Raw genomic sequence first — 15,711 nt, 5'->3', positions numbered from 1 at the left:
TATAGACCAATGGAACAGAACAGAGTCCTCAGAAATAATACCACACATCTACAGCCATCTGATCTTTGACAAACCTGAGAGTTCCCTGAATTTCAAATAAGTGTATCCTACATGTTAAAGTAATACATTTAAAAGCATCATGTATATTCATTATCTGATGTGCTTTGAACAATTAATATAAAATTATGAACTTCACAGAGAAAATGTCATGCATTTTAGCAAAATTAATATTGTGTTCTTTTACTATTTTTTATGAAAGGATATTTTGAAAACACAAGAAATAAAACTGAAGATGGGGCCAGGCATGGTGGCTCATGCCTGTAATCCCAGCACTTTTGGAGGCTGAGGCAGGCAGATCACCTGAGGTCGGGAGCTCAAGACCAGCCTGACCAACATGGATAAATGCCATCTCTACTAAAACTACAAAATTAGCTGGGCATGGTGTTATACACCTGTAATCCCAGCTACTCAGGAGGCTGAGGCAGGAGAATCACTTGAACCCAGGAGGCAGAGGTTGCCGTGATCCAAGATCGCACTATTGCACTCCAGCATGAGCAACAAGAGTGAAATTCCATCTAAAAATAAATAAATAAATAAAATAAAGAACTGAAGATGAAGTGCCATTCTAAAATATGTATAGTTCCCCTAGTATGTGCATAACCCATGTAAAACAACATGAAGCAAGGTAGAGAATGTCCTTGCATTTAAGCTGTTTATATTCTTCTAGGAAATACAAAAAATAAAAAAGTAAATGAATAAATAACCATAAATTGGGATAAATGCCCTGAAAAATTCAACTTTATATAATAGAATCAGAGAAGGTAACATTTATGCTGAGACACGAAGGAGGATGTTAGGGCAACTGTTAAAATGCTTTCTAAAAATTACTGGAGGCAGAGGAAACAGAAATACCATACGCTTAAAGACAGAATTATTGGATAAATTATTAGATCTATCAGAATTCTTCCATTGTTGAATCAAAGTGAATAAAGGTAGAGTTGTTTGAGATGAAGTTGGTGGGGCAAGGAGGAGACATATTTAGGATATCAGTGGTATGGATTTCTAATGTTATTTTACTGGCAATATAAAATAAGAAGGACTTTAAGCTGGTAAATGATATGATAAAATGGGGATTGATTCTAGGTGGAGAAAAGAGAGAGGGTAATCAATTAAGAGGAAATGCCAACAGTACAAAGCTAGGCAAATAGATAATATAGACAGAGATCATTGTAGATGGCCAAGAATTAATAAAAAATTCACAATACATTGTACTTTTAATTTGCATTTCTCTATTGACCAGTGATGATGAGATTTTTTCTTATGTTTGTTGGCCACATAAATGTCTTCATTTGAGAAGGATCTGTTCATATCCTTCTCCCACTTTTTGATAGGGTTTTTTCTTGTAAATTTGTTTAAGTTCCTTGTAGATTCTGTATATTAGCCCTTTGTCAGATGGGTAGATTTCAAAACTTTTCTCCCATTCTGTAGGTTGCCTGTTCACTGCGATGATAGTTTCTTTTGCTGTGCATAAGCTCTTTAGTTTAATTAGATCCAATTTATCTATTTTGGCTTTTGTTGCCATTGCTTTTTGTGTTTTAGTCATGAAGTTTTTGCCCATACCTATGTCCTGAGTGGTATTGCCTAGGTTTTCCTCTAGGGTTTCTACGGTTTTAGGTCTTATGTTTAAGTTTTTAAACTTTCTTGAGTTAATTTTTGTATAAGGTGTAAGGAAGGGATCCAGTTTCAGTTTTCTGCATATGGCTAGCCAGCTTTCCCAACACCGTTAATTAAATAGGGAATCCTTTCTCCGTTGCTTGTTTTTGTCAGGTTTGTCAAAGATCCGATGGTTGTAGATGTTTGATGTTATTTCTAAGGTCTCTGTTTTTATCCATTAGTCTATATATCTGTTTTTGTACCAGTGCAATGCTCTTTTGGTAACAGTAGCCTTGTAGTACAGTTTGAAGTCAGGTAACATGATGCCTTTAGCTTTGTTCTATTTGCTAAGGATTGTCTTGGCTATATAGGCTCTTTTTTGGTTCCATATGAAATGTAAAGTAGTTTTTTCTAATTCTGTGAAGAAAGTCAATGGTAGCTTGATGGGGATAGCAATAAGTCTATAAATTTCTTTGAGCAGTATGGCCATTTTCATGATATTGATCCTTCCTATCCATGAGCATGGAATGTTTTTCCATTTGTTTGTGATCTCTCTTATTTCCTTGAGCAGTGGTTTGTAGTTCTCCTAAAAGGTCCTTCACATCCCTTGTAAGTTGTATTTGTAGGTGTTTTATTCTCTTTATAGCTATTGTGAATGAGAGTTCACTTATGATTTGGCTCTCTGTTATCTATTATTGGTGTATAGGGATGCGTGTGATTTTTGCACATTGACTTTGTATCCTAAGGCTTTGCCAAAGTAGTTTATCAGCTTAAGGAGTTTTTGGGCTGAGACGATGGGGTTTTCGAAATATACAATCATGTCTTCTGCAAACAGAGATAATTTGACTTCCTCTCTGTGCATTTTTCTTATTAGAGAAAAGCAATTTAAATGCAGACCCCTTACTGTAGAGGAAGTTAAAATATGTAATTTTTAGAGGTCCAAAAACAGTAACTACAAAAGGAGAATGGATATTATGAAAGAAAATCCACAGTTTTCTTATTACATATGTAACTAACATAGAGTTGTTTTCATTACAGAAAGCCTGCCTGGCTTCTGAGAATTTGAACAGCTATTAATGCCAATTGTAATCTGAATTTTTTTCCATGCATTTTGTCTGGCTAAGTGACAAATAAATGTATTCTGGTGCATCATTAATATGTTCTTTTCTCTTTGTAAATATTTAATTTATACATCCCACTAATATTTAATGAAAATATACAATGTGCTAGATACTGAGTATAGATTTTCAAAAGTAAAGAAAGCAAAAAACAAACACACACAAAAAAACAGAAACAACAACAAAAAAATGACCTCTACTGCCTTAGTTTGCATAGTCCATTGGGAGATACGTATATGTTAGTTAGATAATTTGTAAATATGCTAAAAATTACAATATTAAATACTAGAGAGGAATTTTACAAAGTGTAGATGTTAGAAGATTACATAGAAAAATGTTTTGACCTCGTCTGTGAGTTAGGAAAGGTTTCCTTGTAGAAATAACAACTTAGCAGGGCCTGGAAACAAAGATTAATGAAAACAGAGAGATGGGATATTGGTGTAAGCTTAGGAAATAATGTATGCAAAGACTCAAGTGTTTAGAATCAGTTGTGTGTAGCAGTCAATTTGGACTTGTTCAAAGAAACTAATCGTGTGCATCTTACCCCATCTCTACATTCACTGATGTCATGTTAACTTGATACCAGCCACACACGATGATCTACCCCACAGATAATGGCAAATAATATAAATCCTGCCTTTATTTATTCCAGGAAACTGGTTGTTAACCATTTTCTAACACACCACTAGTTTCAAAGCTAGAAACGAGAGGAAACATTATTAAATAATAGATAGGCAGAGCCCAGAACAATAAATAAATAACAATAAATAATAAGTCCTTGTATTAGGAATTTTAAGCTTTACATTAACAACAATGGAAAAGCACTGATTGGATTTAAACATGCCTGTGATATTATCATTTACACTTTGAAAATACCATACTAGCTTCGGTAAAAAGAACGAATTGAAGGAAGAAATCAATACATTCAAACAAATAAGTTAGGGAGCTGTATCTATGAAATGAGTAATATTTACTGAAGCTAAGCTGATATCAGTGCATATGCAACAAACTAAACAGATATAATGGGCATTTAGGAGGTGACATATGCTGAAATTTTAGTGAATTGGATAAGGGGTGCAGTAATAGATAATTTCTTCTACAATTTGATGGCTGGTAGTATTATGCACTGATTAAAAAATAAAGGAAAGTGACTAATTTGCAGGAAGGAGAGTGATGATCAGTGTGTTTGACATACTGCATGTACGGTATCAACAACTACCCGTGAGTTGTTGAGTAGGTTGTCACTTAGATATTTTTGTTTTCTGATGATCTCAAGAAAGACACACTAGCTGTAGAGGTTCCAGCAAAATAGATATTTTCAATTTTCTGGTAACGTTTAATTTCCTGGGAATTGTATAAAACTGCCCAAGAATTTTAATACTTTGGAAATAAAATAATTTTCAATATATAATGTTGTAAACATTCAGAGAAAGAGGGTAAAGAGGTAAATTAGCCTTTATTATACATGGCCATGAGTTCATCTAAATAACAGGATTTGACTGCTATAGAAGAGAATAAAAGTCTAGATATTGGGGGAGAGCAATCATGATTTTTAATGGGATATTTTATTTAAAATATGAAGAAGCTGATAAACTGCTTTACAGCAAAATTGTGCTTGAAATATTCAGATTTGGCAGACAGGAATACTATCATTCTTGCTTGTAAAATGGCTTTATAAATGTTGATAAATGTTTGCTCATCCACTCTTCATTTTCAGGGGTGAATGCAGTATGCCACTCTGCTGTATAAAGGTATAGGAGAAAAAAATCATATGTGTTGGAAAGCTTTTTACATCATTTATTTCCAGTTACCCTTTTCTAAGGACACAGTATGAGATTCTTCCATTAAACCATAATAATGTCCTTGGCTGTCTTATTTGATTTGGAAGATAATGAGTTTTCATCAAATTTTTGCTTACAAATCTTTTCTAGAATATATAATATTTAGCAAATAGCACCAACTGGCATTTGAGTTGTGTTTTCTGTCTAACTTATTTGATTCTTGGTTCTCATAGCAGTGCTACTACCTGCACTGAAACTAAGAAAATAAGACCCAAGAAGGCAAAATATTTGCCCAAGGTTTGAATGCCCACTTGGTGAATTCAGACTTGGTGTGTTATTTAATATGTCACAACTGAAAAAACACAGATAATAGCAATTAATGATGTTGCTTTTACTAATTTCAAAGTCAGAAGATAAGTTCATCTTCTAATTTATAATAAATGTCTTGGGGTGTTAGTAGCAAATGACTTGGAAGATAAGTGAAGTCATATTATGAGAGTGTTGAATTCCAAGATTAAATTCTTTTTTAAAAATCCTGAGGTAAGTGGAAGCAATTGTATACTTGTAGTAAGAAAGTAAAAATGAAATTAGTACTTTAGGAAATAAGCTTATGTACAGGTGTAGATAAATTACAATCTTCATGACAATTATCTTTCAAACAGCAGTAATGTAAATAAAAAGGTTGATAGACTTCATGTAAGGAAAATGAAGGACTCAATGAATAACCATATACCTTGAATAAGTATCTGAGGAAATAAACACTGATAGAAGGAAACACTTCCAGAATACTAGAATAAAATCTCTTAAAACTCAGATTTTAATAAAAGTAACAATAACACTGTAAAGAAAGTCAAAAACGTTTTCAGAATTCTGGAAATCAAAGGATCCAACAATATGAAGAATATTTATGTGAGATAAACGGCTGAATCTAAGTAACAAGAGCAGGCTCTATAGCATTTTGATTTTACTTCATCTCATGCCCCTCTGCTAGCTGCCTTGCAGATTTGAATACCTACAGTCTAATAAGTGCATTAGCTGTCAAAATCGGGAGCCTAGGAGCCACTGGAAGAGGCAACAAGGGTCTGGCCTTCTACAAAAATCAGATCACCATAGAATCAACACTATTTGCTTTCCTTGTTAGCTTGCTAAAAGGTTTCACTCTTAGGGCTTGTCTTGATTTGATGTGAATCAAAACTTGCTCTATGTGAACAGCCTTATTACCAGACTGCTTATTAGAAATTGAGAAAATTCTTTCATATTTTAGCTCCCTAAGCTGCTCTTATCAATTATACCTAACAAGAGGCTGACCGAAAAAATCAAAATAAAGAAAGTAAGAAATGAGATGTCCATAGTGGGTTTTCTAAACCTCCAATGTATTTTGGGAATCGGGAATGCCAAAGGTATGCACAGCTATGTGTGTATGCCCAGGAAAGACCCAAGAATATTCTCATCTTTCAATTCCGGCTCACTCTGAGGCTCTGGAGAAATAGTAAGTTATGTCTAAGGCAGAGTTGAAAATTGTCTACTGGAATGAAGAAAATATATCTCAAATCCACAGAATCCCTAGGTTCTGACACATATGAGTTCAAGGCATTTAAGGAAATCTCTATCCAATCATTAGCTATCTATCGAGCTAATCAAACATTGACTTAAGTGACTACACATGAAAAAAAATACACAACTTACATACTTATACCAGGAAGGTCAAATCAACTACACAGCAGCAGCAATGACAACAAAAATAAAAACAAACAATTAAAGAAATAGCACCAAAAGACCTTGAGGAGGCTAGCTGGGGAATCCAATTTCCATAGTTGTTATATCATATTATTTTAAATGTCAGATATTCAGCCAAATATTGTTATACATGCAAAGAAACAGAAAATTACGATCCATACACAGTGATAAAAAGTAGTCAATATAAACTGCCTTTGAGGAAGACCAGATGTCAGACTTCACAGGCAAGTACTATAAATTAGCTAATTATAAATACATTCAAATAATGTTTTTAAAAAGTCTAAAACATTAAAGGAATATATGAGAATGATGGTTTACCAAAAAAAATATATAAATAAAAAGATAGAAAGTATAAATATAACCAAACAAATTTGAAGGTGAGAAGTACAGCAAATGAAATTTACAAATTCACTAGAGGAGTATAACAGCAGTTTTGAACTAGCTGAGGAAAGAATTTGTGAAAATGAAGACAAGCCAACTGAGATTATCCAGTCTCAGAAAAAAACAATTTAAAGAACAGCATTAGAGATCTGTACCTGTCATCAAGCATACCAACATTATCATATTGAGAGGCTCATAAAGTGTGTCAGAAAGATTATTTGGATACAAAATAGCCAAGTATTTCTCAAATTTGGTAAAACGTATTAATCTAAATATACAAGACATGGGACAAACTCAAAGAAATGCAAACACAGACACATCATAATAATGTTGAAAAATAAAGACAAAAATCTTGAAAGCAGCAAGAAAAAAACAACTTGTCTTGTACAAATAAACCTCAGTAAGAATAACAGCTAATCTTCTCGTCAGAATCACTAGGAGACATAAGGAAATAGAATGATATGTCAGGGCTTTTCACAGAATCAGAGTAGATATACTTAACAAATGTATTAAAAATTATTATTTATGTAGATTAAACAGGTTTATTGTATAGAAGTAACTCATGTGATTATGGAAGATGGAAACTTTTAAAATTTACAGTGAGGGTTTGCAGCCTTGAGACCCAGGAGAGCTGACGGAGCCAAGTCCAAAGAAAGTCCACTGAAGACTTTTTCTCTTAATTGCGGAGTCTGGCCTTTGTGTTATTTTCAAGACTTCAACTGACTGGATGAGGCCCAATCACATTATGAAGGGCAATCTACTTTGCCCAGAATTTATTGGTTTAAATGTTAATCTCATCCCCAAACATTCTTCAACTTGACACATAAAATTAACCATCACAAGTCCACCCCTTGTCTACTTGGCACCCATATGCCTCCTCTTAAAACATACTTGATCTCCAAAATAACAACAGTAATAAGGTTATACTTTCACTTAACATGATACAACTATTCTGTGTACAGTTGAACATGCAGGACTCCATCCCCCAAAGAGGATACAAAGTATTTGATTGTTTACCCTTCTCCTTTATAGCTTATAATTGAAATACTACAATGTAAAATTAATCATACATAAATACTATATGAGGTCAGTACTTCTTATGTTAGACAATGAAGGAATAACAGAGGAAAATAAATATAATTCCTACACACATATTCACAACAAAGGTGAAATACCCATGACAATGAGAATAATTAATTCTATAACTGGTCACATGGTTGTAGCTCCTATTCATAACTACCTTATTCCACTATCCATCCCATATCCCCTTTGGCTTCAACAAGCACCTTAGTTAATTGTGGTTCTTTATCTGGTGCAGGGACTCACACCTTCATACTTGAACACTCCAGGCCATTAGTAATCCTATCTGAATTGTGTTTTTGTAGTTTTCAAACTAACTTCACAGAGTGTGGTAATACTAAGATACCCTAGTTTCTGTATTCAAGACACACTTTTCTTTACCTCCATTGTAAAGGTACTTTCTTCAGTGAAATTCCTTGAAATGAACAACCAGGTGTATTATCAAATTTCTGCTGACTGGGACAATTACACAGCTATTTTTCAGGGATGTCCCAGAAAGAGGCTGTAGTGCTGCACCATCCACTATCGTGTGGTGCTGCATATCTTGGAGAACCATTTGTAAACCACACCTAAGTCTTCTCTTTCTCTGTGAACTGATCATAACGAGCTTTCCACGAGACCTTGGGTAAGGGCTAGAAGATAAAAGGTCGTTTAGCAGAAGTGGGGACCATGGACATTTGGGTCACTTTTTCATGTAAATTACTTGTGCCTTCAGTGACTGCTTAGGTCTGATCTTATATATACCAATTCCATTTGATGACTAAATGTTGCTGTGCATGTCCAACTTCATGGGTTAGCGAGTCAGTAAACAACGAATTTATGATGGGCAACTTAGGCCCCATGGTAATTTGGTGGCCCATGGTCAATCTTTCAGTTTCTTCAAAGGCCCAACAGCAGACCAAAAAATATTTAACAAAAGGTGAGTAGCTATCCCCAGAGGGTCGCAGGGCTTTGCTTCAAAATTATAAATGCCTGCATGGCAGTCAACTGACAGGGGACTGTCCAGGGCTCCACACAGCATTTTTATCTGCTACTAACACTTCAGGCACCATTATATCAGCAGAATCATATGGCCTAAGTGACATAACAGCTTGCACAGCAGACTGGACCTGTCACAGATCCTTTTTTGTTGTTGTTCTGGGCCCCACTCAAAACTAGCAGCTTTTTGGGTCACTTAGTAAGTAGCGCAGAGTAACACATCCAAATGAGAAATATGTTGCTTTCAAAACCGAAGAGGCTCACTTCACCACAGAGGCTCATTAGAATCACACTATATCTCTGTTTTTGGCTATAGGAGGAGCCAGCTGCAACAACTTACCCTTCACTTTAGAAGAAATGTCTCAATATGCCCCACACCACCCTAAAATGCCGGACTCCAGGAAATTTCACTGAGGTAGAAGTCACCTGAACTTTTGTTAGATTTAATTCCCACCGCTGGCACGTAAACATGAATAAGTTAAAATAGTTGCTACTTCTTCCTCCCTAGGTTCAATCAGCATAGTGTTATCATTACATATGAGAATATGTATATGTATTGTTATGTGCAATAGATTAGTGCTATATATTGTGAAAGAGAATGTTGATCAAATATCTGCCAATTAATTATGGCATAGTGCTGGAGAGTTTATATAACCCTTGGGTTTAACAGCAAAGGTGTACTGTTGGATTTCCTAGCTGAAAGTAAAATGCTTCTTATGATCTTTATTAATAGGGATGAAAATACCAACAACAATTTGCCAAGTCATTAGTTGCATACCAGATACTAGAAGTTGTGTGATTTGCTCAAGCAATAAAACCATATCTAGTATAGCGGTTCCAATTGGAGTTACCATCTGATTAGTTTAGATAACCCTCTGTCATTCTCTAAGATCCATCTGTCTTCTACACAGGCTATATAGGCCAGTCAAATGGGAATGTGGTGGGAATTACCACTCCTACATGCTTCAGGTCTTTGACAGTGGCACTAATACCTGAGTGGCACTTGAATCCCTTTATATCCCTCCAGAAATATGGTGTTGGTTTTGGTTTACTATTTTTCTAGGAGAAGGAACTTCTTGTGTCTTCCACGTGGCCTTTCCCACCATAATAGCTCTTATTCCACATGTCAGAGAAACAATGTCGGGATTCTGCAAATTTTTGAATATGTCTATTTCAAGTATGCCTTCCAAAACTGAAGAAATTATCACAGAATCAATTTGGGGATCCATTAGGTCCCCTCTTTCCTGCTTAGTGGGCCCATATCCATGAATTTACCAAAGTAAAATGTTATTGATCACCTGACCTCCTTAAGAACGTATTCTGACTAGTGGACCACAGTGATGTTTTGTGTCTCTTGGAATTAGTGTCAGTTCAGATCCAGTGTTCAGCAGTCCCTGAAAGATCTGATTATTTTCTTTTCCCCAGTGAACAATTACCTTGCAAAAGGCTATGGGTCTTTTTGTGACATCTGGGAAAAATATTACCAATATAAATTTTTGACAGTATACCAGAATCCTTTCTCAAAGGGACCCAGCTGCCACTTTATTCAAGGGATTCTGGGTCTGTAAACTAGCTCAAGTCTTGGAATTGATTGAGCAGTAATAATACTCTGTTTTTATGATTCTGGTTAGACTTTTGTTCCCTTAACCTAGTAAGTTTCTGCTTGTACAGATCAAATAAGAATCTGATAGACTTTCCATCTATTTTAATTTTGGGAACAGAATAATCAACAAGCTAACACTACAGGTCTGTGCAAATTATTTTGATTACTGCTTTGACTGTGCTGTTCATTATGATAACTGTGCCCATCTTGCCTTTGGCAGCTGAATGCTGCCACATGTCCTCTCTTATCCTGGGATCTAACTATTCTCGATGCATTTAAGCTTCCCATTTCCGTGACTACAGTTTCCACTGTAAGTTTTGTTCTATGGAAAAGAGAGACCACTGAGCACTTAAAGGATGCTGGGGCTCCCCTCGCATATGTATTTCTTGCAATGATGGTGAAATGTGTGTCTTCTAGACCTCTCAGGTTGAGGGAGTAGGTCTTAAATGGAAAATCCACTCTACCATTCCAATATCCCTAAGCCTTTGAATCTTTTCATCTATAGTAAACCCAGGCATATTTGGCATTTCTAGCTCTCTCATTCTGTGTCACCTTTTGGTACATGTTTCAGCCAACCAATGAAGCATACTGTTAAGAGTTGCTTCTAACTTCTCAAGCCACAACATTAAATGTAGATTTTCTCCTTAGTGGGCCTATATCTATGAATTTGACCCGATCCAATTTTACATTCCTCCAACTATTATGCCACACTCATATATTCCCTGGATTCCTGTCTGTATTGATTAGAAAAGGTAAGTGGTTTTTTGGAGGGGGTATGTAGTGCACTTCCTCATAGGTCACACTTTACACCTCACCTTTGGGCATCTACCAGAACTTGAATCTAGTGTTAGGTCTAGAAGAAAAGAGGGATGGTGAAGGTGGGACCTAAGGATAATCAGTATTGTCTTACAAGGCAACTGTATCAGGGGAGGCACTTAGAGTTTCCTCAGACAATGTGGGATTAATCCTCTCAGAAGACTGAGAGGCAACTTTTATTAGAGGTAGAGAGGCCGATTTTGCTGGCAAGGAAGACTCATCAGAATTTAGAAACTCAAGGTCCCTGGGTTCATGACAGTCTTCCCACATTTCCTGGTTTTAACTTTCAGGATCCCATTCCTTTGTATCCATGCTCTTACTTTAATATTAGACATCTTCCGGGGCTGAGATTTCTATTTGCATTCTAATTCAGCCACTCACAGGATGATATTCTGGGTTTGGTTTTCAGTAACCTCAGCTGTACGGCTACAAGATATATGGGTTTCTCTTAGGGCCAATATAGAAGATGGTATCTTTTTATGGTGCTTAAGCTGGGAATTCGCGTCTCTGAACTTATTCTTCTCTATATATATTTTGTATAGGGAAATTAGAAGCAAAGAGCCTGTCTAATTATACTAGTTATTTAGGCAAAAATATTTGAAAGTTTCATGTACACAGTTGCTCAGATCCTTGTTTTAGATAGGTGCTTGATTAGGGGTATCCAATGGTATTATTTATGTATTTCTATGGCCAGATTACACCCTGAGTTATCTGTACTCTACTACTGGAAGTAGGGTCATTGAGTCTTTAAATACAATCAAATTAAAAAGTCAAATTCAGAAACCTCTGAAGTAATTTGGAAAGTTCATCCTTAAGATTCTGTTCCTATGGAACAACTTTTAGTACCTGAATTCATTGATATTAGCCATGGTTCTACGAAGAAACAATATAATTTTCTTTGTTATAAAGAATTGGCTCACATAATTATGAAGGCTGAAAAGTCCAAAATCTTCAGTATGGGCTGGAAGGCTTGAAACCCACCCAAGAAAACTGATGGTACAGATGGACCTGGGAATCCAAGTCTCTGAGTTTATTCTTCTCTCTCTCTCTCTCCATTTTTTCTAGAAAAATTGGGAGCAAAGACTACTCCCAAGAGCAGTCTACTGAAGAATTTTACTCTTGCTTAGTGCATTTTTCCGTTCTCATGCTGCTAATAAAGGCATACCTGAGATTGCATAATTTATTTTTTGAAAAGAGGTTTTATGAACTCACAGTTCCACATGGCTGAGGAGGCCTCACAATCATAGCAGAAGGCAAAGGAGGAGCAAAGGCACATCTTACATGGTGGCAGGCAAGAGAGAAGTGCCAAGCAAAAAGGGGGACACCCCCTTATAAAACCATCAGATCTTATGAGAACTCATTCACTATTATGAGAAAAGCATGGAGGTAACTGCCTCATGATTCAACCACCTCCCACCAGATCCCTCCTATGACACATGGAAATTATGGGAACTACAATTCAAAATGAGATTCAGGTGGGGACATAGCCAAACTATATCATGCTTTCCCTGGCCCTGCCCAAATCTCATGTCCTCACATTTCAAAATACAATCATACCCTTCCAGTAATCCCCCAAAATCTTAACTCATTCCAGCATTAACCCAAAGGTCCGAGACCAAAGTCTTATCTGAGAAAAGGCAAGTCCTTTCTTCCTATGAGCCAGTAAAATGAAAAGCAAGTTAATTACTTTCTAGACACAATGAGGATACAGGCATTGAATAAATACACCCATGCCAAAAGGGAGAAATCGGCCAGAACAGAGGGGCTATGGGCCCCATGTAAGTCCAAAACCCAGTGGGACACTCAAATCTTAAGGCTCCAAAATGATCTCCATTGACTCCATGTCTCACATCAAGGTCATGCTGATGCAAGAGGTGGGTTCACATGGTCTTGGGTAGCTCCATCCCTGTGACTTTGAAGGATATAGCCCCCATCCCAGCCTGCTTTCACAGTTGGCATTGAGTGTCTGTAGCTTTTCCAGGTGCGTGGTGCAAGCTGTTGATGGATCTACCATTCTAGGACCTGGAGGATGGTAGCCCTCTTCTCATAGCTCCATTATGCAATGCTCCAATGGGAACTCTTTGTGGAGGCTCCACCCCCACATTTCCTTTCCATGCTGCCCTAGCAGAGGTTCTCCATGAGAGCTACACCCCTGCAGCAAACTTCCGCCTGGACATCTAGGTGTTTCCATACATCCTCTGAAATCTACGCAGAGGTTCCCAGTCATCAGTTCTTGACTTCTACACACCTACAGACTCAGCACCACATGGAAGCTGCCAAGGTTTGGGGCTTGTACCTTTTGAAGCCTTGACCTGAGCTGTACCTTGGTCTCTTTTAGCCAGAGTTAGAGTGACCAGGATGCAAGGAACCAAGCCTGAGGCTACACACAGCAGGACTTCCCTGGGCCCAGCCCAGGAATCCATTTTCTCCTCCTAGGCTTCTGAGTCTGTAGTGGAAGGGGCTGCTGTGAAGGTCTCTGACATGCCATGGAGGCATTTTCCCCATTGTCTTGATAATTAGCATCTGGATCTTTGTTACTTACGCAAATTTCTGCAGCCAGCTTGAATTTCTCCCCAGAAAATGGGTTTTTCTTTTCTACTGCATTGTCAAGCTGAAAATTTTTCAAAATTTTATGCTCTGCTTCCTTTTGAATACTTTTGCTGCTTAGAAGCTACTTTCCCCACATACCCTAACATCTCTCTCAAGTTCAAAGTTCCACAGATTTCTGGGGCAAGGGCAAAATACTGCCAGTCTCTTTGCATATCAAGAGTGACCTTTACTCTGTTCCCAACAAATTCCCCACCTTCATCTGATACCACCTTGGCCTGGACCTTATTATACATATCACTATCAGAATTTTAGTCAAAGCCATTCAACAAGTCTCTAGGAAGCTCCAAACTTTCCCACATCTTCCTGAATTCTTCTGAGCCTTCCAAACTGTTCCAACTTCGGCCTATTACCCAGTTCTAAAATTACTTCCACATATTCAGGTATCTTTACAGCAGTGCCCCACTACCTGCTTCCAATTTACTGCATTAGTTTTTTCTCATGATGCTAATGAAGACATATCCAAGACTGGGTAATTTATAAAGAAAAAGATGTTTAATGAACTCAGAGTTCCGCATGACTGGGGAGGCCTCACAATCGTGGCAGAAAGCAAAAGAGGTGCAAAGGCACATCTTACATGGTGGCAGGCAAGAGAGAAGTGCCAAGCAAAAGGGATAAAAGTCCCTTTTTAAGCCATCATATCTCATAAGAACTCACTATCACAAGCACAGCATGAGGGAAACCACCCCGATGATTCAATTAACTCCCACTGGGTACCTCCCACAATATGTGGAGATTATGGAAGCTACAATTCAAGATGAGATTTGGGTAAGGACATAGCCAAACCATATCAGTTGGGGAAGCTTTTCTTTGAATTTTCTTCAAGGTTCCAACTGATTGGGTGAAGCAGTCTACTCACCTTATTGAAAGTAGCCTTCTTTACCCCAAATCTCCAGATTTAAATGTTAATCTCATCCAAAAATCACCCTTAAATTTGCATGTAAACTTAAATTGCTGAAAGAAGAAAAAAGTCAACAAAGAGTCTTCTCTGAACCGAAGTTATATTTCCCAAATGAAGACAGAACATACGTATTTTTGGATAAACTGAACTGAGGGAATTTGCTGTTTGCAAATTTGCCCTATGGAAAACACCAAAAGGAGTCTTTCAGCGTAAACTTTAAGGACATTAGACAGTAACTTGAATACAGAAAAAGAAATACAAAGCACCAATAAAAAGTAACTACAGAAGTAAATATTAGAAGAAACACTTTTCTGAGACAAGGTCTGGCTCTACTGCCCAGGTTAGTGTGCACTGAAATAATCTCAGTTCACTGCAAACTTCCCCTCCCAGGCTCAAGTCATCCTCTTTCCTCAGCCTCCAGGGTAGATGGGACTACAGGTGCCTGCCACCATGCCAGGCTAGTGTGTGTGTGTGTGTGTGTGTGTGTGTGTGTGTGTTTTGTAAAGATGAGGTCTCACCATGTTACCTAGGATGGTCTGGAACTCATGAGCTCAAGTCATATGCTCCCCTCAGTCTCCCAAAGTTTTGGGATTACAGGTGCGAGCCAACACACCTGGCCCTAAGTTTTTGTATATTATTGAACTTAGGTTGGTATAATCTGAAATGGATTGTTTTAAATTAGAATTTTGATTTTAATACCCACTAAGAAATAACTCCAAAATATTAAACAAGTGTAATAAAAATATACAAGAAATACCTATTTAACACAAAAGAAGGAAGATCGGAAAAAATGGCATAACTCATATACAAAACAAAGAATATAATGGCAGAGGTAAATTCTACCATATCATTAATTACATTAAATATAAATGAACTGAACACCTCAATCACATATGGATAACATTTTATATTTACTAAACAGCTTTTTTTGTACTGCCAAGAAATGCTTATCAAGAAAATGCTAAGTAAAATAGTCATGAGGGCGGAGCAAGATGGCCGAATAGGAACAGCTGCAGTCTCCAACTCCCAGCGCGAAGGACACAGAAGACCGGTGAT

This window comes from Colobus angolensis, unplaced genomic scaffold, assembly GCF_000951035.1.
Source record: "Colobus angolensis palliatus isolate OR3802 unplaced genomic scaffold, Cang.pa_1.0 Scaffold218, whole genome shotgun sequence".
NCBI lineage: Eukaryota > Metazoa > Chordata > Mammalia > Primates > Cercopithecidae > Colobus > Colobus angolensis.
The sequence above is the reverse complement of the archived record's forward strand: the minus strand, read 5'-3'. Positions refer to the sequence as shown.